This window comes from Argiope bruennichi, chromosome 1, assembly GCF_947563725.1.
Source record: "Argiope bruennichi chromosome 1, qqArgBrue1.1, whole genome shotgun sequence".
NCBI classification, from domain to species: Eukaryota; Metazoa; Arthropoda; class Arachnida; order Araneae; family Araneidae; genus Argiope; species Argiope bruennichi.
In genome coordinates, this window is record NC_079151.1 from 112986671 (window position 1) to 113014200 (window position 27530).

General features: G+C 26.0%; 1 protein-coding gene across 2 annotated transcripts in view; it reads right to left on the reverse strand.

Moving 5' to 3' along the window:
* The window catches only part of LOC129981756 (uncharacterized), a 71167-nt gene extending 57343 nt beyond the window's left edge, over positions 1-13824 (reverse strand). Inside the window, exon 1 of one of the 2 annotated variants that reach the window (XM_056092745.1) lies at positions 13500-13824. The gene's annotated coding sequence lies outside the window, so the exon portion shown is untranslated. The remainder of the gene's footprint in view (positions 1-13499) is intronic. The other variant, XM_056092762.1, reaches the window with a different exon arrangement.
* Between the last annotated feature and the right edge of the window lie 13706 nt (positions 13825-27530).

Consider the following 27530-nt stretch of genomic DNA (forward strand, 5'->3'; position numbering starts at 1 on the left):
CTAATATTTACAAGCACGAGGGAATTACGTAGAACATTTTCAATTTTTTCATTCATTTTTACTGCATACCATGACTGAAAAATATAAGAAAGTGTTTGCTTTAAAAGCAGAAGTAATACAATGATTCAGACATAACAGCATTTCTCAGTGATCCATAATATGTAAATTGTACATCAGCGTAACATCTGAAACGCAACAATTACATTTTTAAACATTAAAGCAACGGATTGTTTTGCCAAACCTAAGAAGCAATTCAACGGTTGAGAAGCCAAAATGTCGGCAAACAGCATGTAAGTATCACCTTATGTTCAGCGAAGCAAAAAGGAACTTATCATTAAAGAATGGTTAACAGTAATGCGGATATTATTGTTAAGTTTCTTTTTCATCTTACCTAAATTAAATAAGGCTCAAGACTTGCGTTCCAAAACCCATACACTATTTTATCTTATAATATTCCATGCCATTAACTGAAATCATGCGCAAAACTATAGTTAACCATTGCAGATATCTTGGAAACTGAAGATAAAACACATATTCTCAGAAATGAATTTATCAACTCTTTCAGTATTTCACAAAAAAATTAATATTAATTATTGTTAATAGGTTGAGTATAATTTTAATGAAAATAATATTAAACTCTAGAAAATAAGAATATTTGAAAAAAATGCATTGCCATATCTAAAATGATATAGAAAAATCCCAATAAAATAGCCTTAATTAATCATCAATGTTTATTTTAAATCAGCCAATTATTTTCGATGAATTCCAGTTTAACTCTTCGTGAATGACTTTTTTACGATTAAATCATATGAAAATTAAAAAATAATAATTCAGATGGTTATTTATTCAGTTTATTAGTGAATAATTGTTTCAAAAAGAAATTTTTAGGTTGATTAGAGATAAGATTGTTTTTTATAATATTTTCCAACAGTTTTGAAAAACGTTCCAAAATAATAAAATATGTGATCTTTATTCTACAATTTTAATAGATTTAGAAACTATGTTATTTGATTTTTGTCAGTTTTCATTAATATCTAATAAGTTATACAACATGAAAGTAATTTATATTAATTCTTATCTCAAATATGGTGTCAAAAATGTACTATAAATATTAAGATGTTTATGGAACAAAAGTTATAGTCTTGTTAAAAACAGATTAAAGTAATAACATGTACAATAATTGTAAAAATACTATTTATTTATTCGAGGTAGTTATTTCTATCTGCATTCATACTTTTTATTATGTTTTAATAGCAATCGCTTTCTTCCTATTTATAGAAAATTCGACAACTTAAAGTGTATAAAAATAGATAAAATGTTAAAAAATAAATAAGAAACCAAGTCAAATAAGAAATATTAAAAAAAATAGCGCTTTCAAAAATGAATGTTTTTCGCTTGTCAGGTATCTACTACAATCATATTGTTGCTGATATTATAACTAAACTTTAAAGTTTTGATAATAAAGAATAAATTAAGGATAAATTCGAAATTTATTTTGACTCGAAATTATGGCATCATAACTAAATGCATTGAGTGAAATATGAGAGAGAGGATCTTGTTTTTAAAATTCTGCAACAGTGTTTTAGATAAAAGAAGATAAAAATGAAGTTTCTTCAGAATTTCTTCACACTGAATTTTAAGAAGTTTCGTATAGTTATTAAATCAAATAAGCTTCTCTTTAGTTCGTTTCGGGTAGCATATTGGTGTGTCAAATGAAGACAGAAACTGCCGAAAGCTAACTACTAAACCTATATATTGAAAAATGAAGACGAAAATAGCCGACACCATGCTATTAAAACCTGCGACTAGTTATGTTTTAGTATCATATCATGAATCTCTAATCCAGTCAGATAAAATGCATATAAAAATCAGAATATATTAATATCCTCTTGACTCGTAACAAGAACTCGTTTGAAAACCAGTAGCTAACCACAAGCCGATGAGAAAAAGTGATCTGACACAAATACAGAAGTAGGTTTTGAGCTTGAGGATATAAGTCTCTCTGTCTATATTTACCGTGACAGCCGGCAGTTAGAAAGTAGATCAGATATAAAAATACGCGAAGAAAATGAAATAGTGTCTACAAGAGGGGTAGATGGATCAAAGTGGTGAATGATGTTGCAACCGCACGAGGGTACATTCGAAGCCCGAGGACCATTCGACGTTACTGAAAGAGAAATGAAACCGAAAGCTACGCGTCGAGGAGGAAAAGCATTGAACCCCAAAGCTCGTTACTTCTGTTTATGAGTTTTCGCGGCGCATCACAAATGAGCTGTCCGCTATATTAAAATTGAAACAAGAATTCCTTCCCTATTCTCAAACTCCTTCATTTCATCCTTATAGAATGCACTAATTTAAGAAAAAAATATTGAAAATGTAATTGATTTCGCTAGATTTGTCTCTCACAGGTGGTGTTCTTAATAACAGCAAATTCTTAAAATAAAACAATCTAAGGTTTTCATATTTTAAAGGAAAATCACAATCTCGAAAGTCGAAATAATTCTTGCAACACGCATTACCGAATAATCAATAAATAATAATAATAAACTGCTTATTAATGTTTTTCAAGTTTATATGTTAGTGCTAACATTTTAATGTTTCTAGTACATATAGATATTATGTGTACATTATATACATATAATATTTAGTACATATATATATGTACTAGAAATATATAGTACATATATATCTCTAGTACATTTCATGTTTTTAATACATATATATAAATTAGTTACGATTTTTCCACATTCTATCTAAGGTAGGATTTTATTGCCTCAAGAAGCATGAATAATTCATCGTACAGTTCTACTTCTACTGAAAGGGATGCATGGAAAATTATTCAAATCTCAAAGCACTCCTGTTTTGGCAAACCGGAATTCAAACAAATAAAAATGACGGTTAATAAACGCTACTTTCTCCGGTGAGAATTATTTTAAAGAAATCCACTTCAATAGATGAGATGACAGTGCACTTTTCACATTCGTATTCATTAAATCAATTGCATTAGAAAGAAATATAATTTAACTCTACTATAATCATTATAGATTAGTAATCAATTAAGTCATTAAATGAAATAAATTTTCTTCAAAAAGGCAAAAACTCTGGTGATTAATTCCTCTTTTACATTGCATTTATGTTTAATTCCTTTTGCTCTTTTTTTTTCTTTTGTTTTAAGGCCAAAATTTTCTTCAACTTATGGTTTGTTCTTATAAAATAGAATGCATCACTTTTGCAGCTTTATTGCGGACAATAAATCGTAATTCAGTAAATATATTATCTTTTCATTTCAAAAAATATACAATCTGTGAATATGAAAAAAAAATAATGCTACAAAAATGTAGTAACATCTTTCAAAAATGAAAAAAAATTACTTGAAATAATCAAGAAAGCTTTAAATGCAATATTAATTTTAATATCTTATCCAAAATTTCAATAATTTAAAATATAGATAAAAAATTAATGATAAAATGTAATCTTCTTCTGCAATAAATATCATTCCTATAACAATAATTAGTCAATAAAACCAATTACAACAAACCAGTCCATTTCCAAATACAACAAAATGATAAAATAATATTCGTCAGATTTTATTAATCTGAGTTCAGCCATTTTCCATTGTCCCTGGTAATGTAATTTTGAAACAGCAAAAATTCAGACAGCAAGTGCCTCCACGATTCCATTAATTCTTTAAAATTTTGAAGCTCAAACGATTAAAGAACTCATCCTAATTTAACATTGGATAAATTGCTCTCGACAAAAGAATAAATCAAAAAATGATTTATTCTTTTGAAAAATATGTTATCATAGTTTCGAATTTATTCATATTCATATATTTTAAATTAATACTTCGTTTGTAAATTTTGTTTCGGATATGAATATTTAGAATCAATAAAACTTTGTAATTCGAAATTGTTACTTCAAAACAATTTGAGACTCAAAATCAGATGACTAGAAAAGCTCATAGTCATTTAAAGACTTTAGTAAGTGCGCTTATAAATCGTGTAATGTATAATACTTTTTACTTCAACCTAAACAAAAAGAATTTTTAAATTTTCAAGTTTCAAAATTTCATATTTTTGCCGATAAATTAAAAAAAATTAATGTAATACATTTCATTGACATAATTTTGTTAAAATAAATAAAAGTAAATTAATCTCGATATAATTAAAAATTTTATTTTAGACAAACAAAAGAGAACTCATAATAAATTTCTGCATTTTTACCAGTAGATATATATATATAATCTTAATACTGCTAACAATGATTAAGCCAAAGAAAAATTGGTTAATATATTCAAATTAATTGAATTTCCATCTTTGTAACAGAAAATTGAATATTTATGCATATTCAGCATATATTGTATATCAATGAAATATGTTATGTATGATTCTCCAGTTACAGAGATATATTTTAAAACAGTTTGAATACATTAATTCATTTTCTTTTGACTCTGTCACTTTTAATGGCATGGGGAAAATATATTTCATTTTTAACAAAGTTTTGAAGAGTTACAACTTTATCATTGACACAATGTAAAACAACATTTTAATTATCTAGAAAAAAATATCAATAGATTTCATGTGAACACAAAATCATGAAATAGAATGCCTATTTTACGAAACATATTTCTTATTGCCTATTTTTGAATTCATGATTTAATAAAGACAAATTTAATCGCCTTAGATATAAAAAAATGTTTAAATTTGAGGCATAAGATAAAAATTTTAAAAAATTACCATTTAAAAAATGACTAATTTATTCTCAATTGTTAAGACTTAAAAATGCTTCTATACGTTAACATCTTATATCTTTTTTCAAGGAAAGTTTCCAAAATCATTCTTTGCAATGGATTTAGATAAAATAATATAATGACTAAAACTCTTCTTGTTAATAAACTGTGCCAAAAAGTAATAATAAAATCGAAAAATTTAAAAAGACTGAAGTTGGGAATAGATGGATTTATTTATTTTTGCATTCCTATCAGAAAAATAAACTATTTTATATATTAGAAGAAACATAAATTTTTTCAAGTTTATAAGAAAAGAAATATTTTTCTGAGTTTAAATTAGATTGCTCGGAATTTAAGATTTTGCTCTGAAAAATTCATCTAAATGCTTTTAATAGTTTAGATATTTTTCTTGTATTATCTACTATAAAATCTATTTGTGCAAGGTCATTTTCTAAGATGGCTTTCTAAAGTTTTCAAATATTACTGGGGTGAACCTATTTTATAGTTGCAGTGTCATGTTATACAAGGTTTACATGTAACAGTCGCATTTTTTGGCAGTGGTATTCCTTTCACTGCATTCACAAAAATATGCATGAGAATTTATATTCTGTTTAACACAGAACAGAACTTATTATAGTAAAAACGAATATTGTATCTAAATATGAAAAGTCGTTATGAAGGAAATTAGAAGGCGGCAAGTTGACCGTATCGTTATACTTAATCTTTTGTTTAGATATGATATTTGTTATTGCATGAACAAAAATTAATGTCGGAATGTTATTATATTTAAGTTATCAAAATTCGTTCACCATTATGATGTCATGTAAAATAACAGCATGCATTATATTATTACGGCTTTAAACTTTGAAAGAAATCAGTCAATAAAACTGTAAGTCAAAAGGATACAGATAGTCAATCAAACTGATGCCGAACCAATCTTTAATTATTCATTATTTTAAGTTCTTAAATTTTTAAATGTATGGAAAATATCTCAATTTTTTTTTTTTAAAAATTAATTTCTATGTGTACGACTTTCTTTATCCAAATATTTTTTTCTCGATTATGTACCATAGTCATTTCATATATCTTGAAATGCGAAATGAAAATTTTCAAATATTTTGAAAGTGAAATGAAATTAACACTTATTATTAGAAAACATAAATAACCATAAGTAATATTTTGAATTTATACGTGATGAATCATGTCAATGTAAAAAAAGATTTAACTTATCCCAGATTTGACTCAGCACTTAACAATAAAATAAAACATGATAGCACTCTAAGCTTGTATTTAGAATTTACATCATGCAGAGAAGCAAAATGAAAGTTTACCATTTAAAAGACTGACTATAAATAAGAAGTATTAAGTTATAATAAGATCTTCGAATTCATGTCTTTTAATTTTCTAATGCATGTGAAATATAGAACAAATTTTTGACATGATTGTATCTGGTTCATGAAGATTTCAATTTCGGTTATAGGTTTGGTTGTTAAACCTGTGGTATTTCAAGATACCTATGAATATATATATGCTCTAAAATTCAACACACGGTTGTTCAAATATCCAAGGCAATATAAAAAATTATTACAGTATTAAAAGTTTATTCAACTGTCCAGTAAAACTGGACAATTGGAGAAAATACACGGAGAAAATAAATCTTTAAGATATTTTTATATCGAATATTTCGCAGAATTCCATAACATCATCTCTTTACAATTTACTTTTTGAAACATAAAGATTCTAGAAGTCTCATTAATAATTCCTATTTATAATTTACAAATAATATAAAAATAAAGTTCGAAGTCTCTAAAATTATGTATTTTTCTACTTCAGATTAATAACTAATGACACAAACAACACAATTTCATTGTTTATGATGTTTCAAGCATAATTATATTCTTTTTATCGCAGCATATGCAATTTAAATGGCACAAATGTTGCTCATTTTTCCTTCGTAAATATAATATTCGAAAAATAGCTTGTGCATAGTTCGCATTCTTCTGATGGAATTGTTCATATTGTCTTTCTCCTGAAAACGGATGAAATAAGGCTTTAATTTCTAGTTTTAAAAAGATGCGAGACATCATTATAAACTTTATTTACTGAATCCATGGGATTACTTTATACTTGAACACTTCAGTCTAGACTGGACAATAAAGGTTCGGGATAAAATTGCAGTGGTAATATAAGTGGAAAGGTTTATTTCCACTCTAAATTTAGAAATTTTTCTTCCTGTTTTCCGGTCAAGTGAACATAGCAAGTCATCTGATACCACAACAAAACAGAAATGAAATTCTTCTTTAGTAGCCAACGGCATCAGAAAACCTGTTCATCTGACTTAATGTCAAGTAACTCGTGATAACCTCGCACTTCTGTCTCCCACTTAATTCCGACCTCGAGTAAAATGTCTTAAATGACCCAACGATGACACGCAGACTACTGCATCAAACAGTAAACAGCTTCCAACAATCAAGCATGAACGCAATAGTAATATTCTACACCATTATTAAAATACTGATAGTTTTTACAATCAAAGCTTTCTAATTTTCTTTCAAAATAAATTAATAGTTGATCAAAAATATATAATAACAATGAGTTTATATAGGGAGTTTTCCTTCACCATGAAATCGATTTCTTTTATTTGAATTCTATTTTCAGTGTTTAAAATTAAAAACTTCAGTGATTCCATGTATTTATTTTTTTAGCCAGCTTAGATATAGAACTTCAAATGGGATTATATCTTTTCTGGCAACGTACAGCAAATGGTCACTATTTACAAGTACAATATGATGATAATAAGTAAATATTTCATTTTATCATTGGGTATATGTCTTAAAGATAGTGTATTTTGTGAAATTTTTCACAGCTCATGTTCAACCCCGAATGCATTAAAACGAAAAAATAGTTATTCAACACATTTAATAAAAATTTTGAATACTATTGAAAATAAAATGGTTTTTGTAAAAGTTCATCAAGATGTTGAGCTTTTCAAAATTTCTAACTCTTACCAAAATCATATTATGAATTAAAGTTGTAATAAGGAAAATCCTTTTTATTGTTTAAAATTACAGCATGACTAAGCTTATATTTCACTGCAGTTTTCTTTTCAATATAAGAACTCCATTTTGAAATTAACATAATCTTGTATTCCTTCAAAATTTGAATAAAATCCATTGGCAATATATCAGTGAAGTTATAACTTGAAATTTCATTTAATATATATTCCTGATAGTTAATATAAAAAATATGAATGACATATGGTAAATAGCAGGTAAAAAGAAACAAAACCGTTCTAAAAGGTGTAAAAGTAAATTCGTTAAAAAAATTATCACTCTTTTTATTATAATGGACACAATAAGAGAAAAGAGAATAAATAATTGGAATTATTTTTGCCGGTGAAAGTTTATTTTATTATAAATTACTTAAAGCATTTCAAACTAGCTATCCAGAACTCCTTTTGGAAAGATACAAAACTTTAAAATATCTTTCTAGTTCAATAACCCAAGTAGTATTATGACGATTTTAGAAATTTCATTTTTAATAGGTTTTTCTACTAGGATATTTTAAATAAAATATTCAAACCCGTTTTTTATTGGAAGTATATCAAAACTTTCTTACACACAAAATTAAACCTTGTAAGAAAATTATCCCATAGATACTTAAATGGACTAACAAAAATTTTTTGGAGAAAAGATAACTATTTATACATGTTATCATCTTTCGAAAAAATTAAAATAAGAAATTCTAAATAAATTTTAAGGCATTTATTAAATAAAATATTATTTGATTCGTTTTACAATAAATGAATTATTTTAATAAATATTTTATTTATAATTTAAACTTTAGAAGTCAATAAATTATTTTAAAAAAATTTGAATTTGTCAGTAAAATTTAGTGATATTGTCTAATAGTTTTTATGCTGGAGAGGTATCAAATTTAAAAAGTCTTAGTCTTGATTCAAAATTTTTTGCACTCATAAAAATTATTAACATTAGCCAATAAAAGATATATTAATTTATGTATTAAGTATGAAACATCATTTAAGTATTCAACTTAATTTATGTAACTGGAAAAATTAGTGTCCAGAATGTTATGAAATTTAATAAGTCAGTTTTAAAAATAAATTTACATTTTACTTTAGTTAATCGCGAATTTAAACAGTATTTAAGAAGCTTTAAGTGATTTAAAACTCTAAATTATTTTCAATATTGATTCGTAAAATATTATTATTTTTTCCCTATATTTATTATATATGCAATTCTTGAAAAACCTAAATAAAAAAAACATGAATTAACATTTCCAAAAATTTAAATTTCTATTTTTAAAAACAGTATCAAATATCCAAGTCTTTAATAAATTACCATTTTAAAACTGGAAATGCTACATGTGAACTAGGCGATAAGAAAAGCAGTAATAAACAAATATAATGTAATTTTAATGTTTTAATACATTTCACCGTGATTGTTCTTTTAAAACATAAATTTGTCGACTTAAGTCTTATTATCTGAATTTTTCAATTTAAGAAAATACAATTTTAGACATGTATTTTGAAACAAAGTATTTAAAAAAATAGATTCACTACTTTTGGAATTTATTTTAATCAATTGAAATAATTTACACAAAAAAAGGTATTTTGTAGAATGTTTGTCCGTGTAAATTTCATCAAGACGTTCAGTAACACTTTAAAAATTATCGAAGAATTTTTTTTATTCACTAAAGTTGCATAAATTTCACCAGTAAAATAAAAAAAAAAATCCTTTTATAAAAAAAATGTAAAGTTTAGAGCTTCAAGTTCTGAAAAGTTCCCGACCCCTGCTCACAATGTGGAAACTCCATCCGATGGCATACATAGATGAAAAATTATGAAAATGCAATGAAAATGTAACTGAAGCTTTATGGTAGAAATGAATAAGGAATATCAGGTTTTATTGAGAACTTTTTCTTCTCACCTAACAATTGTGCGCTATATTTTAGATTATATACATAACATTTTTCATGAAAAGAGGCAAAAAAATTAATTAATTTCAAAAACTTTTGAATTTTATTCAAATACTATTAAATGAAAATTAAATAAAAATGGTTCACATATTTTGTATCCCATTAAAATCTTTCATTTTTGATGCAACAATTCTTTTTGAAAATTTTAACAATACTGGGTAAATAATATAGTACTATGACATTTTTAACATATCTGAAACAATTGATATCAAAAATATCAATTATTTTTATTCATTTATTTTACTGAAAGTCTATTTGTTATGTTTCGTATTTAGTGACTTGCATTTAAAGAAACTAAATTTTCATACTTTTTAATATTTAGGGGGATCATTTGATTTCTAATTACAAACTTAAAGTATTTAGTCAAAAACTATTCCTTGAAAAGAAAATACTACCTTTTATATTCAGTTGCTTATAAAACTACAAGCAAAAAGATACATTTCATTTTAAGTGCTTTATTACTTTATTCCTATTCCTTTTAAAATCGATAACAGTTAAGAAATAAAAAGTTTTGGTAGAAATTAGTTTTCTTTTAATGAAATGGGAAAATTATTTTACTAATTTTGGGGATACTAATATCGTTTTATATCAATTTTAACTTTTATATCATTCTAGCGTCTTCATTTCATAGCCCAATATAATCAACCAGTTTCTGCTCAGATGTAATTTATTAATTTAAAAGAAATTAAAATAATTTCAAAAGCAATTCCCCAAACAAGAAATGGAAATATATTCTAAATAAAAACAGATCTAGTAAGTTGCTATTTTCCGTTTAATAAGAACCTTTCTCGCCATTTTACGTAATAATTTATTGATTCCTAGAGCTAGTTTAGAAGATTTCAATACAACTGAAAACTACACATTCGCAAGACATGTATCTTGTAAAGCAAACTCTTTTACTTTAAATTCGTATATCTATTTTTGACAGATAAATTCGTCTTAACTTTTTGGATAATTTGAGCTATAAGTCTTAACTACTTTTTAAATTTTTTAACTACAGAAACATTAAATTATATATCTGAATAAAATTTTATGAATATGTATGTGCTTGAAATAAACATTGTTTGTTGTGGAAAACTGATTTATTTTTTTAAAAAATTGAAAAATAACAAATAAAAATCAAAATAAAATATTTATTATTTTAATACAAAAGTGAAACAAATTTTTTTCGTCAAAATTTTGAGAAATAACTACGTAGATTTGAATCATGTTTTCCCTAAAAAATGATTTTATAGAAAGTTAAAGAATCGGCCAAAATTATAATGAATCTAAAATTCAGAACATAAAATTGAAACACAAAAAAATCCTAATTTTAACACAATAAAATTTTTAAAATCTGGAAAAAATATCGACAAGGATCTAATTTATAATCGTGTTATGCGAAATTAATGAAATCAAATGATTAAAATAAACATTTGAATAAATTAAATGAATTATATTTTATGAATGATTATGTGCTGTTTACAAATATAGAAATTGAACAGTGAAAGAGTTTCCTTTCTAAGATCATGAAATTAAAATCACGAATTTTTCATTATACATACTTTTGGGCTCTAAAAGATTTGTAAAAGTTTTTAAAGGGAATAAGCATTTTTCAAATGAAGAGAAAATATTCTGCCACTAACAATCAAAATTAATCATCTTAAATATTAAAGAAAATAAATACTTAATTGTATAAAACACATAACGTATTTCATAACTACAGAGAAAGGACTACTACGATTTGATAAATATTTCCAAAGGTCAGACTTTTATTAAGGAGACATTGCAAAGTATAAATAAGCTAACGAATATAAAAAATTATGTATATATTTTCAGTTTTCCTTTCTAAATACATTTTTAAGGTCACGGCATTTATATATTCGATTTATAAAAGAGATAAATAAAGTAAAAAATCATAGAAATGTTAACCTAGAATATTTTTCACTTTTAATATTGGCAACTTGCATTTAGAAAGTAATGAAGTGTAGCAAAATATATAGTGGTGAGTTAACTGCTTCCTAATCAGGCAACTTCATGTTTTTTGCGATGTAACACTTGTAAATGTCAAAAGCATGCACAGAATTCATCTAGAATTGCGTATTGCCCTTGATAGGCATTGCGTAATATTCATGGAAGGGTGTTCCATTCCGAACGTGGCGGTCACTCGGGCACAGGGCCTTCGCTCAGGCAAGTTTCACCGGGTCGCACGACCGAAACAAGACAAGTTCCGGAGGAGGCCGGTTCCTTTGCACCGGAGGAACAGGTTCACCGTCGTGTTAGAAATAACGGAAATAAATAAATCAAAATGATGAGTGAAGTACGTCATTAACACGCTATTTTCAGCAGAGCAATTAAGTAAATGATTCATCTGCCAAATATGCTGCAAATCGACAGAAAATTTGGTTTCGGTGTGTGCTTAAGATTTGAATTCTGTTCTTTGCAACAAAATAATTTTTAATACGTTCATTAGTTTATCAGATACAAACACATCTTTTTACTAGGCTATCAAAAAATCCTATATAATATCCTCATCAAATAGGAAATAGCAAATTTAGATAGAAAAAATATAAATAGAAATTATTAAAAATTAAAGCAGCAAAACCAAAATTGCCTTTATTTTCATTACGTTAAAATAGTTATAGTAATATTTCTCCTTCAGATCTGTATTAAAAAGTTTAATTAATAATATGTGTTAAATATTAATTATTTGCATGACTAACTTAAGAATACCTTAAGTTATTGCATGGAAAATTCAAAATTGTCCAAAAATAATAATATATATAATAATAATAAATTTATGCAAAAAGCAAAATGAAATAATAATAATTTATGATTGCTTAATCCATTCTTTATTCTATTTCCCCATTCACTTTTTATTTGATCACAAAGAAATATTATAATATTTAAAGGATATCAAAATTCCAATATTTTTTTTTCTTTTTTCAATAGATTAGCTTTATAATATTATGATGATATTAGCATACTTAACGCACAAATGTAATTAAAACTACAGCTTATCTAACAATATATTTAAAATGTAAATATTTTATTTCTCGCACAGAGTTTTATGAAATAGATTAGAAAAAAAATTCCCACTTAAGAAAAAAGTACTTTTAACTTAACTTTTTTTTAACTTTCTCTTTAGTTTTAAATTGAAAGTAAATGTAACTGAAAATTTACAATGTTACTTTTTTCCTTTACAATGTTCAAGTACTGTATGGAATCATATCACTTAATTAAGAGTTTTATTAAAACATCATATCGCTTATATTGCAAAAGAAAGCAAAACATTATTATAGATGGGAAAAAATAACTCTGCAAGTGATAACGGAATTCTTATTTGAACTAAACTCACCACTTTCACTAAATTCACCAACAAGAATAGGGTGTGTTTTTTTTTAGTAGTGAGTTATAACATAAATAAAAATTTGTGATCTAAACAAAAATCCGGAATGTATTTTTTTTATCATACATTAAATAAATCTAATAGAAGCTAATATTTTGCACAATGACTTTCACGAATAAAAGTTGATGAATAAAAATTTCCATTCAAGAATTTTTATCAAATATTAATAAAAATAATTTTTAAAGTTTTAACAAATTTTTTCATGTCATTTTTTTTCTAATATTATAAGTTGATTTTCAAAAGCAACATTGTGAATGTTTTATTCTCTTTCAGTTATCACTCTCTTCATACAATACAAAATTTGTGAAAAAAAATCATACATCAAGATCTCCCTTTCATATATTAGTAACAAACACTGTTATTCACAAAATGAATCAAACTCACCTTCACTTAAAAAATTTTCCAAAAAGAATAAGAGTTAGTATTCTGTTTATAGTTCCAAACCGAAATAAAAACAAAATCCAAGCGCAGCCACCTCTATCACTGAATAATTCACAATCACTTCATTGGGATCACAGCGCGCTTCCAACACACACTGGAGTGCGAATCTTAGTCCTATCCAGATAACAGTGCTCGTATATGGGGACACTAAGAAGAATGGATCGACCGTTCAGTGAAGAGCGGCGGAATAACTGAACTTTTCCGCCAGATGCCGCTTCTGAAGCAAAGCAAATCCAGGTCAATCGGTCTAAATCCAAAATGGCTACGATGTAATGCTACACATGTTTCTGTTCTATCAACCTATCGTCTACCTTTCCACACGTTTTATTTCTGTTCGTTTATTACCGCTACCTGATCCTTTTTTGCATCACGCGTTTGCAATTTTTCGTAAGACCGTTATGTGGGTGTTGCGAAAGTTTTGTGATGACAGTTTGTCCTCGGGCGAATCAATTGATTTTTAGAGTCACGATTTGGTTGCTTGCTTACGGTGATGCTATAAGGACTTCCGCTCCTAACTCCTGTCCTACTTCTGACATGCAGTTATTCTTATCAATGCAGTTAAAATATATTACTCATTATTCACTTAGACAGGTCGTCAATTTTCTGTTAATTGTTTTCCTGCTAATTTTAACACAATAAACGCCCGTTTAAGAATCTTTTAATTTCATTTTTCCATTAGCACTTTTTGCTTTCAAAAACTCAAGACAATCAATCCATTTAAAATATTTGCAATACAAGGCACGTGAGTTCAAAGTAAAGCGGGATGTAAAAAAATTAAAATGATTAAGAACCCTGCATATTTTAAAATAAAAGTACCAGTTACATTTATACAGCATTGGTATTAAATTAAAAATTAAACAAACTAATAATATCTCCCAGTTTTTTTTTATGATCTTCTGCAGAATGCACAATAGCATGTAAGTTTTTTGCCATACGAAAGATAAAAATATTTTGGTGTGAAATTTCGCTACAGGCTTTATTTACTTTTGCAGATTAAAATTACTGATCAAATGTCGTCAAATAAAAAATATATATTTTCCGAAAATTTCCTGAAACTGATAGAACAACTGTATTTTAATTTTTATATGTTAAATTACTTTATCGAGTAAAACCTTTTATCGAGTATTTACTGGTAGTTGAAATTATTATGGACATTATTAAATTAATTAATATTATTAAATTAATTAATATTATTTAATTAATTAATATTATTTAATTAATTAATATTATTAAATTAATTAAAATTATTAAATTAATTAATATTATTAAATTAATTAATATTATTAAATTAGTTAATAATATCTATCTGTTTGCTTTCCTCATTTTATTTAAGTAATTAGCTTCGTCACCTTAACGGAATAATTTTTGCTTTCAATTCAACTTTCTTACTACACAAAATGTGAAAAAAGTTATGATGCAATACGGTTTCATACAACGTGGAGAATATTTTTCTCGCAATAAAAATTGTTTGATGCGAACATGTATTTTCAAACTAATACAAGGCAAGTTCAAACTTGTTTTTAAATTAAAAATGCATATCATTAGTGAGATGTTACTTTAAAAAAAATTGTTAGCTTCATTGTTTATGTATAAACAACAAAATGTATGAAATTGCTTCTAAACAAAGAAAAATCAATGACTGTGTAAATATGTTAAATTCATTTTTGCGTCATGCTGGTTTGTTTATTGCTCTATATGAATTCGTATCACAATTTTTTCTTCTCTTTGCCTTATTCAAGAATACGCTTTACTTAAAAATTATACGAATTTCAACTAACCGGCTAGTAACTAGTTGGCTAGTAAGTAGCTCTCATATTCTATATATTACAGAAAAAGATGGAAAACAGAGGCAGCAAGAGTCCTGTTGCAAGATTCTTAAAGAGGAAGGAAAACGTAATAAATTCAACATATTCGCTCTTTAAAAAATAATTCTTTTTTTAACACTTAAATCCAATAATATAAAGACTTAATTCTTTGAACCGCGCCTTTTTTTTTCCTTCGCCTCAAATATATTTGCAGAAATTTTCTGGTGATCATGATATGGGCCTGTACATAAAAAATAATCCATTTAATTACAAGGGTTTATTCTTAAAACAAATAGACTACAGTAAAACAAAGAGTGCTCTAAATATTAAATACGAATTATTTAAGGTTAGGAAATATTTAACCTTCATTATTGCAGATATTTCTTTTATCCCAATAGTACGCAAAATATCAACAATCCCTAACAAATTACAAGTAAATTATTCCAAATAATTAGGTTAGGGCGCTAAAATTACGCCTGTCGCACTAATGTAGGGTTAATTCTAGCCAACTTCCAGCTGGTTCCTCTGAATTTTTTTTTTTGCGTGCTAAATATTTCATCAAAATCTCTTTTGCGAGCCTGATCTTAATGAACCCTTACAAAAGTATTTTTCAATTTCAAATTGTAATAGGCATACTTATAACAACTTGTATTATTTTAGAGAAACTTTAAATCTGTTCTTTGCATTGGGCTATGTACCTGCCATTCCCTCTGTCTTTCATCTAAAAAAAATCTGTTCTTTAATCTGAGATAGGAGATGATTAAATTTCAAATAACTTAAAAACTTGCGTACAGGATCAAAAATTGCTAAAAAAATACGAATAAGAAATATAATCATTTAGTTTTGGAATTTATTTTTGTTTATAATATAGATTATGTTCCATATTTTTTGTAATATATTTGAGAAATTTTGTTGAGTGATTCAAAAGGCATTTATTGTAACAACAATAAGAAAATAACATTTATAGATTGAAAAGTTTTAATAAGTATATTATAAATCAATTAAATTATAGAAAAGAGCAGCTATGTTTAGAAAAAAAAATCATAAAAATATCTTTATTTTTCTTCTTACTTTAGAAGTTAAACAACAACTATAATAACAACAAACAAAACTTTAAAAAAATTATTTTTAAAAACCCTGTTTTTGAAAATTCAAAATAGAAAAGATAAAGTAAATCTTCATACTTTGATTTTTAATAATGAAGGGAAAACTTAGGATAAATTATTTCTCAAAGCATTGAAAAAAATTAGAATTTCATTAAAACATTAGTGAATGTTGTTACAAAATATGACTAAAAATATTTTCATAAAATAATTAAAGTGAGTGAAAAAATTGAATGGCAACAATTAAATTGTTTCCGTAGAACATATAATTTTGAATTATTAGAGGATGTAAAAGCGGAATATTTTCGAAAATTACCAAGGAAAACGTCTGAATTTCGCATACTTTTTAATTAATTAAACTTATAACTGAAATTTCAAAAAATTTCTCCTAGGTGCACATTTATTATTTTAACCCTCTAAGGTATGTTAATTCGAAAATGATTCTAACGAATGTGTAAGGTTATTTAGGATTATAAATTTATTCTTATTGGAAAAGACGCACTTACTAATACTTCTAGGGAAAAAAAAAACTTCATGAGATGTTTCCACTCAAGCACATAACACACGAAAACAAAAAGAATGGCACTTCATGTCACAGCAATAATATGAAAGAATTTCTGTTGTCGACATAACAACGATATGTAGGGGTAAATGGAATCCCAATCGTAACTAGAGGCACAAAGTACTAAGACAAAAATTAAAAAGGGGCTTAGTTACTCGCCTAAAGATTTAGATGATGCTAAAGAGGGCAGACGAAAAATCAATGAAAGATGCTGCATCAAATACCTGTTAAATTTAAAATTCCATAAGTACTTAAATTTGAATTTTTTTTATACGAGTAACACTGAGTATATCAGCTAGTTAATTTATCCGCATAAATATTAAATGTCCAGTTTTCTTATTCAGATACGAAAAAATTAACAGGAAATTTCTCATAAGCCAAAAGTATCCAATAATCTCCTTATATTTAATTTATTTAAAATCAAAGCATTTTAATTGCTTAAAAGTTATATTAGTGAAAATCTAAGAACAAAAGTTCTTTGACCATTATTTCTTTGGTTCCTTAAATTAATTCTAAAATTGTGCTTTTTACGAAAAAAAAATCATTTGTACTAATATAACATTGTCGACTGCAGAAATAGAGAGATAAATTGTTTTATCTGATTAAAATTTATTCAAAGTATTTCGAATATTACAGTATTTAGTAACCACCTTGTATAATAAAATGAAATATTTGAGTAAGATCAAAATCCTAACAGTTTCATAAAAAAAAAAAAAAATACTTTTGCAATTTGATACTGTTCTTTAGATCTAAATCCTTTCTTTTGATGGAAATAATCAATTGATCCCCAAAAGTTTTTAATTAAAAATACGCTCTCCCATTCTCCGTAGTAGGAATGTTGCGTCATTTTATTTTTAAGAGTTCCACCGTCGAAGCCCTCTATCAGCGGGAAAGTTCATTTTGTGAAAAACTAGTCAATCACATCCGTAGTTGGTTGTATGAAAAAATAACGGTAATGTCATTGAGCAACCTTGAGAAATGAGACTTGATTTGTGTTTGATTTTCCTGCATATTTATTCTTGTTCGTTAAATATCATTATGTTATAATTTGAAAAAGAGAACAATAGAACAAGAAAATTTGATTTAGAATAAATCAAATTTTCATGCATTTTATCATGAATTTTATTAACAATTGACTTGCCATATTTTATTAAAAATCCTGTCAACTTGATTTAAAATGGAAATACCAACATTTTGACAAACTTCCTCAAAAAATTCAGTAATATATATAAAATTCGAAACTACATATTGTGATTGCATTTTACGAAGCACATATCAAGCAAATTAAAGGTAAGTGACTTCATGCCGGATGAATTTTTTAAAAATTATAAAATACATACACTATTGAATTTTTACAAAAAAAACAATAAATAAAAGAAAGAGAAAGAGATGGAAGAAACATCTATGAAATATCAACAAAAAGTCCAAACTTCCAAAACTATGAGATTTTTTTTTATTAAAAAAACTCTATAAAGCAACAACTTTGTAGTTTAGCTTGCTCAAATCTTGATAAATGATTTACTCAAAATCTTGAAAGATAAAATTAAAAATTTATTTCCCATCTCTTGATCTGAGAAATAAGTTGTATTTCTATCCAATTAACTGGATAGAAGTATCAGAAGTCTGACTGATAAATATCATGAAACACCCAATATTTTCACATTATGAAATAATAAAACAACTATAAAATCTTTTGTAATCAACAAAATTCTTATTCTTTAATTCAGAACTACAGAACATATTGAGAAATTTTAATATCAAATTTGAACCAAACTTTATTAGCTTGCATTCCATTTTATTTATGTGACTTTTCTTAAAAAGCTTTAATAGGCATTTAAAATTTGAAAAAATAGCATTTAAAGATACAAAAGCATTAAAATGTCAATTAAATAAAACGAATCAATATATCTTCCCAAAGAATCAACACAATAACAAAATTGATAAAAGTTTTATGAGAATATCTATTTAGAGATTAAAAATATTGAATTTTAAAAAAATATTCTATATTTTCACAAAAAGCAAAAATATAGGAAATTATATCAGGGTTTTAATGTTTTACATGAATTATAAAACATTAAAATCCTGGCATAATTTTTGACGATAGAGACAAGAGAATTTATACGTAAGAGTATTTCAAATAATTTTTTGCTATAATAAATACATTTAAAACCACAAAGATTATTGTAGCATTCATAATAAAAAAACTGAATTGCAATGTATTTTTATTATAGACTTAAAAGAAAGGTAAACTCGTTTATTAACCCCATTTTAGGCTTCATTTGAAAAGATGTAAATTACAAAATTCACGGTGCAGTTTTGCAGCTTCGTAAGCATTATAATTAATGAATATAATACTAAAAATAATTCTTTATAGAAAGAGTTTCCAAATGATTGTTGTGCTTTGTTCAGATTTTGTAAGATTTTTAGCGGTTCTTGATGCCTCAGAATGTAAAAACTAAAACTGATGTTGCGATGAATTTATCATTTCAGTTAAAGCGTAGAGCTGGGATCACAGAGAGCCTCGGACAAAATCTCTATTTTTTGTAAACATGGATAATGAGATTTTCAAGCCATTTAATGGCAAAGCTCAATATATCTCCCATCAAAACCAATGGTTTTCAAGCTGCAACTATTGTGAGAAAAATATTTGGAATTCGACGCTACTAAATCAATAAAGCAGTTAAACGATTATCACATTTATAACAATCGTTTTCCTGTATGTTGTTTCTATATTCGATGCCTGTCGAAGAATTTTATTGTACTTATTCTGCTTTATGGTGCTACATAATTTTTGAAACGAGAATTTTGGAAAAGTGAAAAATTGCTATGTAAGTGAAGTGAATTCAATCTTCATAGAATTATTTACTATAAAAGAAAATGTTAACTTCATTTTGAAAAGATTATTTTTGAATTTTTTTTAATGCAAAAACAGTTAGAATAAGAATTTCTATTTACATTTTAGCAGAACAAATCCTTAGAATAAAGGAAATTCAGATTTAATTAATAAAATGTATTTAAATTATGAAAAGTATTTTAATTATTTGTATTTGTGTATATCCGTACATCCGATAAAAAGTGCACCTCTCTGCGATTTTTTTTTTTTTCGAATTTTAAAGTTAAAATTTTAATTAGTTAAAGATTAAAGAAATTTAGTTTTCCACAATACATTTTGAAAATATAACAGCAGAAGAATCATTTTTAATTAATCTTAAAGTTCAAAAAAACTATCTTTCCTATCATAACAATTTTTTTGCAGTATATTTTTTTTTTCAAATTTTAATCAATTTTGGAGAAATATTCTAAGCTTATACAATAACATTAATATTTCATCATTGAAGTGACGATTTTAAGTCGTTTTTATAGTTGCAACTACATTATATCCAAAATTTATTTCTCAAAGTTATGATCAAGATGAGAAGATTCGGGTTATTTCTTCATATTGAATAGGTTTCAGTGTAAAGTATGCTTTTAATAAATTTTTTGAAATTTTGTTGTTCTTACATTTAAGGCTTAGTTTCAGAACTAAGCAATAGTGAAATATATTTTTGAATTACTTTTTTAAATACAATTGCTCTTTGTAGTGATATAACGATGTGTAAAGATATGGGCAGGAAATAAGGAAAATGCATAACACAATGAGCAGAACTGTGCAAAACTTCTAATATATTAAAGTTATTTGTCTCTCAAAATTTGAAGTTTAAAAACATTTTCTTCAGGAAGTCAATAATTAACTGAAACTTTTAGCAATCCTTATTCTGACATATCAGCTAGTAGTCAAAGACAGATAATTTTCAGTAAATTTATACAAATGAAATATTTTTACTTAAAATAATAATTTTTTTATTATATTCTCATTTATTTGTACATTGTTGTAAATGCTAATTTTTAATATGCTATTATCGTGATTTTATCGTAATTATTAAAATTCATTTTCTCTGTACCTTTATCAAGTGACAATCATGAAATTCTTTCCAATATGAGGTAGATAATAACCAAAAAGGAAGAGTTGAAAATTGTAACTAACAGTAATTAATGAAAGTTTTTATTTTAAAAATCTGTTTTCACTCTCTTATTTACAATTGTCTCATTTCTAACACAATTAGAAATTTTTATTTACATTATTAATATACCAATAAGACAGACAGAAAATTTTGTAAATAATTTGAATATTGGGTTTTAAATTAGCTGTGTTAAATTTTTCCTTCTATCCTCTTCTTTACCTACAATTATTTAGGAATGGTTATTTCATAATATTTTTTTTTAAAAAAACTAAAATAAAATACCAAGATTTTTAAGAAATTTTAATATATTGTTAACTGTTAGGATATATCTTTTTTTACCAGATTTATAGGGATTAATAAGTGGAATATAATTAAGCCTAAAATATATAAAAATAATATTTCATCAATTATGCATATTTTTCTTAACTCTTTTTATTTAAAAAATCAAGATTTTTACATTAAGCATAAAAAAATTTTAAAAATTCAAATGAATAATCCAGTAACTTTTTCTAATCGATGCATTTACTACTACTTAATTGAAATGAAATACTGCTAAAGAAAATTCTCTAGTATCTAGATAAATTGCTTTTTAAATAAAAATGAGTAGAAGTAGAAGGTATTGAAATTTTCATTGCATTATTTTCCAGTAGTGGCTTATTCATATCTTAATTTAAGTTCCTGTTACGGAAACACTATGAAAGTAAAGAACATATTATATAAATTTGTTTAAAACATGGAACGAAATGAAACAATATAAAAAAAAGAAATAGAATATTTTATGCCCGGATGAAGAAACGGGAAGTAATTTTATCAAATATAAATCTGATTATCTTCCATAAATAGGCTAAGTAAACCAATATTTTAACAAAAGAAAAAAAAATTATACAAAAAAATAAGGCACAAGAAAATTACTAAGGATAATAAAATAGAAATGTTTATTGAATACTTAAGAAGAAATCGGTCATTTAAGAGACTGGATTTTCAAAATTTCTCTATATCTATCTATACTTATAGAAAGCTCAATGTGTGTGTGTGTGTGTTTGTTGGCGCTCTACAGACCAGACCGTTTGACCTACAGCTACCAAATTTGGTACATGTATACCTTGGAGATCGGGAATGTGCACCTGGGGTCTCTTTTTTGAATTTTTAACTAGAATTTTAATTATTAATTAAAAACTAACTTTCCCGCCAAAAAAATACTTTCATTTTCCCCGCCGCCAAATGAGTAAGGTTTCAGTTTTTTTCCCAACAGTAATGCAGCTAGGCTTACGATTTTTCGGCCGATTATTTCAAACAATTCTGTTTATTTTCTTAATGTTGGATGCATTTAAAATTAAACATTGTTAATTAATCACTCTTTCAGATTCATTCTGAAGTACTTTTGAATTAAAATGAAACAGAATAAAGGAAATTAAAAATGTATAATCTGCATAGCGTTACCCCAAAAGGAGTAGAAGAATTCACGCATTTGCGTTACCGTAACTGGCGTTGAAAATTCACGCATGCGCATTGTGTTCTGATTGTTGACAATTATTAACAACGGATGCAGATTGGATTTAAATTAGTTTTAGGTTAGTTGCATGCTTTTGTAATTAAATTGCATTTATGTTAGTTATATATTTTTTGTATATGCTTATAGTTTTAAGTACATCGTTTTTAAGTAGTTTTTTTTTAACCTGTTTTCAACCGATTATTTTAAACGATTTGTTTTATATTCCTTGATGCATTTAAAATTAAACATTGTTAATTAATCGATCTAGTCATGATGAATCTGAGAAATTTTGTTGACAAATTCTTGAGATATTTCATAAATTAAGAAAGATATTCTTTAGTGCCCATAAAGTTTAAATGCTCAGTGACTCGGTTTTCAGTAATCATATAACAAAAAAATACTTTGTTTTAGTAAAAAATATTATTATATTAATTGCAGATTAATCCTTTCCACTTTAATTTAAAGTATAAATTCTACGGGAGCTAACAGAAAATTAGAGAGATACATATTACGTTATGACTGAAGGCCTTTATAATATTATGAGTGAATTAATTATATGACTATCAAAATTTGAAGTTTTAAAATATTTTGAGGAAGAAGTTATTAAAGTAGGAATAACTTTAATAACTTCTTCATCAAAATATTGCATAAAATATTTAATTATTAAAATTTTAACGAACATTAAGATTGGCGAACAGGCTGGTCACCAAAAACGGCTAGTATTTAATAAAATTGGAATTTTTGCTGCAAAAGATTTTACTTAGGTTTTAGTACAAATTACCTTGAGTACTGGAAAATGTGTCTCCATTTACATTTATTGTATACAGGGTTCAATTTTGCATTCGAAATTAAATCTGTTTTATTTTAAATTGTTTATAATAAAATTAATTTTATAATATTCTTAGTTTAAGGAACATTTTGGCAACTAAACAATCTTCCCATCTTAAAGAGATGACTAAGGCTAATTTACCTACGTTTTTTAATCAAATGGACTAGGACTGATATTTTTATTTATTTCACAGAAAATAATCAATTGATAATAAAAAAAACAAATCACTTTTGTGTACTCCTTTTTAATTATTTCTATTGATTTAATTATTTAACTATCTTTTAAATACAACGGAATGCTGTTTGCATTTCTATATATCTATTATTATTTTTTTCGTTGTAATAATGATCTCTTGCAATGCTTAACATTTTTCACTTACTCAATTTTCATATAGTAAAACTTTATGTAATAATTTTTAGCTTTTTGAAAAGTTTAAAAAAAAATCTTCATAATTTTTCTAAATTACAATTTTTTATACCATAAAAAAATTGAAACACGCTTTAAAAATGTCAGTAATCTATTCTATTTTCTATTTTGGTAAGAGTGACTTTTAAATTTTGAAAACAGAAATCGTATCTAAAACTTTTACCTTTTTGATAGCTCAATCTCGAACAGTTGCTCAGACACTTTAGATTTGAAATAATCTCAATGTGATAAACCTCAGGGTGTCCTTTTTTTCGATCATAACACAATTAATAATTCCAAGAATTAATTCTGAACTTCGGTCTTAATGATTCATGTGAATATTCAAGGCCTATTTTCAAGTTTCTTCAAACCTTTTAAATTTCTGCTTTTAGGGACTGAGTAAAAATTAATTTATCAAAAATTCATTTCAAACTAAAGAGATGGTTCTACATTATACCAAAAGATTCAATTGGCAAGAACTGGTTAAGCTAGATGTAATTTGATGGTACTAAAGAAACCTTATACCTCAGAATGTTTTAATTTTAGTACATCTATAAAAATTTGTTTGTTTAATTAACCAAAGTATTAATAATATTCGTGTACTTCATTTCATTGTTTCAACTGGTAATGTTATCTTTTTGATTTTCTTCAACTTTTTTTCCTAGTTTTTTCACCCTTCTTTAAAGAGCCAAACGATTCCGGAAGAAGTTTACAAAGAACTCTCGCATTGCGTGTGATTTACAAAATATTCTTTTGTGAAATCATCATGCAATAAGGACGGAAAAAAATAGACTTCAGGATTCCTTCCGGCTATGGGGCGCTGGTTTATGCCTACTGACTCAGACAGTTTTCGCTTCCTCGAATTCCAATCATAGACTGCTGAAGCGCGTGAGCAGTAGACCATCAATAGCTTGACAGTGAGAAACATTCTTTTGAAAATTTGACAGGAAGTGCAAAAAAACCACCCGTTCGGTTTATTCAAAAAAAATGACAATAGAAAAAGAACCGTGTCATATATGAATGTGAATGAAAATATAAAATCAAATATGAAGTATCTGAAAACAGTTTCAAAAATACTGAAAGTTCATGTAAAATCAATGGAAGCATCATACATTTCAGTTCCGTCTGGATCCTAAAAATTAAGGAATCAGTAAAGTATGATTTTTTATTGTTACTAATTATAAAGGGAAATGTGAGTGTATCTTGACCTTTACAACTAGACAGACCTCTAGGACAGATCGTTACACCAAGAGTTTTCATAATTGACCAAGCATACTTTAGACGTGGTGGTAGGTTAAATTGACAAAAATATGCGTAAAAGAAAAGTGCACCTCGGAGCAACATTTTTGAAATTTAAATTATGGTTTTTAATGAATTAAAATAGGATAGTGTATGACTTCTAAACTGATATGAATTTCGTGTCTATCAAAATCTAAGTTTAAAATAATTTACTGAAGAAGTCTGGAGGAAATTTTCGTTGGCAAATTCTGTACAAAATATTTAATTGAAATTTTTAGCAAATATTAGTTTAGCTGAACTATCAAAAGTCAATAAAAATGGCTTGTAGATAATATCAAAGAGTTTTTTAAAAGTTTTTAATATTTTAATAATATTACAGAATTATACGAAAGTTGTAAATTATTTTTTTAATAATTCAAAAAATAGTAATAAAAGTTTTTATGATATCCTCAATGTTTCGTTGCCAAAGAGAATTTTTAAAGTATCTCTAACATTCCGTTGATAATGAGCATTTTTGAATTTTCATTATTTAATCTACAAGATACTCCACTGATTGAAAGTTCAATAAGATATTATTCCTGTAAAACTCGTTTGCAGCAAAAATGTAATTAATTACATGAGAAAAAATTGTTAAAATATAATGTTCATTTATAGAACATTTAATGGTAACGCAGCATCAAAACTTAAAAATTTAACAGCTGTTGTTTAAGCTATGAGTTTTTCTTTTCTCTTTAATTATTACAACGATGACATACAAAAAAAAAGAAAACTAAAAGAACAAAAAGAATGTTTTCTATTCTTTCATTTCATTTCATTGTATTTAGCATTCATAAACACCAACAATAAGAATCCTTTCTATCTTTGAATAAGTAGTATTGCTCCTGACCTGCTTTTTTCGCATCTACGATTCTCAAGGAATTACGTTCCCGGATGTTCAAATTCACTGACTGCAGTGCATTCTGGGTCACAAGGGAAACCATTTAAAATTGTGTGCACAATAAAGATTTACTACATTATACAAAGAAAAACTGCAATTTTTCGAATCAACACACGGAACTAGAGACCTGAATATAAACCTCAAAGAAATATACGTATATACATTGTCCATGGGTAAAACCCAGTGTTCGAGGAAGTATATTTTGGAAAAGTTAAATGTTAACCGCATATGAATGATCAATAATGTTCGTTAATGATCATTTTGAAGCTATTCAGTTATGCCTTTTTTTAATATCGCTTACAAATACATAACCTTTTCTTATGCATTACAACTGTACAAATCCTTCAACGAAATCTAGCCTTGTTTGATTTTCCTTATAATTAGGAACAATTAGCTTTGCTTTCGTATGCAGTTAAAGTTTAATTCTTAATTTTAATTAAAACTTTCGTTTTGAATAGTATTCTCTACTGACAACGTTTGTGTATGAGTGTGTGTGCATGTGTTCTTCTCTGTAATATTCTTCTTCTATGTTTAATTCATTTTTCAAAGCTATCTTAAATATATTTTCCAATAAGAATAAAAAGATGCGTAAGAATTCAGAATGATTATTAAATGTATCACAAATAATAATACTAAACTCTAAGAATTTTTTAAGAACTCCAAAAATTATTGATAAAATTCGCTATTAAAATTACAGATTTTTTTTATAATTTTACATTTTAAATTTCTATCGATAATAATATTAAACAATGAAGAGTTCAAATAGGGAGATTAAATTTCTGTCCTTAATGCAAATCATTATTAGAAAAATAGATTTCAAGAAAAAAACAATATATTTACTTTTTCTGGGAAAAATCTGTAAAAATTTATTTATATTCATATTTAAAATACTGCCAACATGAAAAAAAATGCCAAATTATACATTACATTACATGACAAATTGATTTTTAAGTTAAAAATTAGATTGCATTACTAAAAATTTAAAAGAAACAGAATATGTCCATTTTTTACGAATGTTAGGGAAGCTGACGGAAAATAAAGTAAATTCATAGCAAAATGAACAGAATGGTATAAGGTTTCTAAAATAGTTTGAATTATATATCGAAATTGGAAGTTTAAAACTATTTTGCTGAAGAAGAATTCAGTTCAAGTTATATAATATGTTTAATTAAAACTTTTAGCAATCAATTATCCCGGCTGACCAGTTAGTCACCAAAGTGCGGCAAGTCTGATAATAAAACAAAATTCTTAGTGGTTGAAACCTAACGGCTCGCAGAGTATCAACCAAAACTCTCATCTCTTCAAAAACTTTTTTTTTGTCACAGCATATTCTGAAACGGTTGAATAATTATGAGCTGCTATTTTATAAAAAAAGAAAATTCTGATAAAAGCTTATTCTGTTTGAACATCTTTTGGACGAATTCAAAAAGAACACCATCCGAACGAATTATTCATTATCAATTCAAATAAAAACTTTAATAAAAGTTATGACATAAATACTTGCATCTATTCTCTAAAGTTTTATTTTACGATTTAATAAAAACATATAATATATAATAAGAATATAAATAATATATTTATATTTTATTATTTATTTCTCT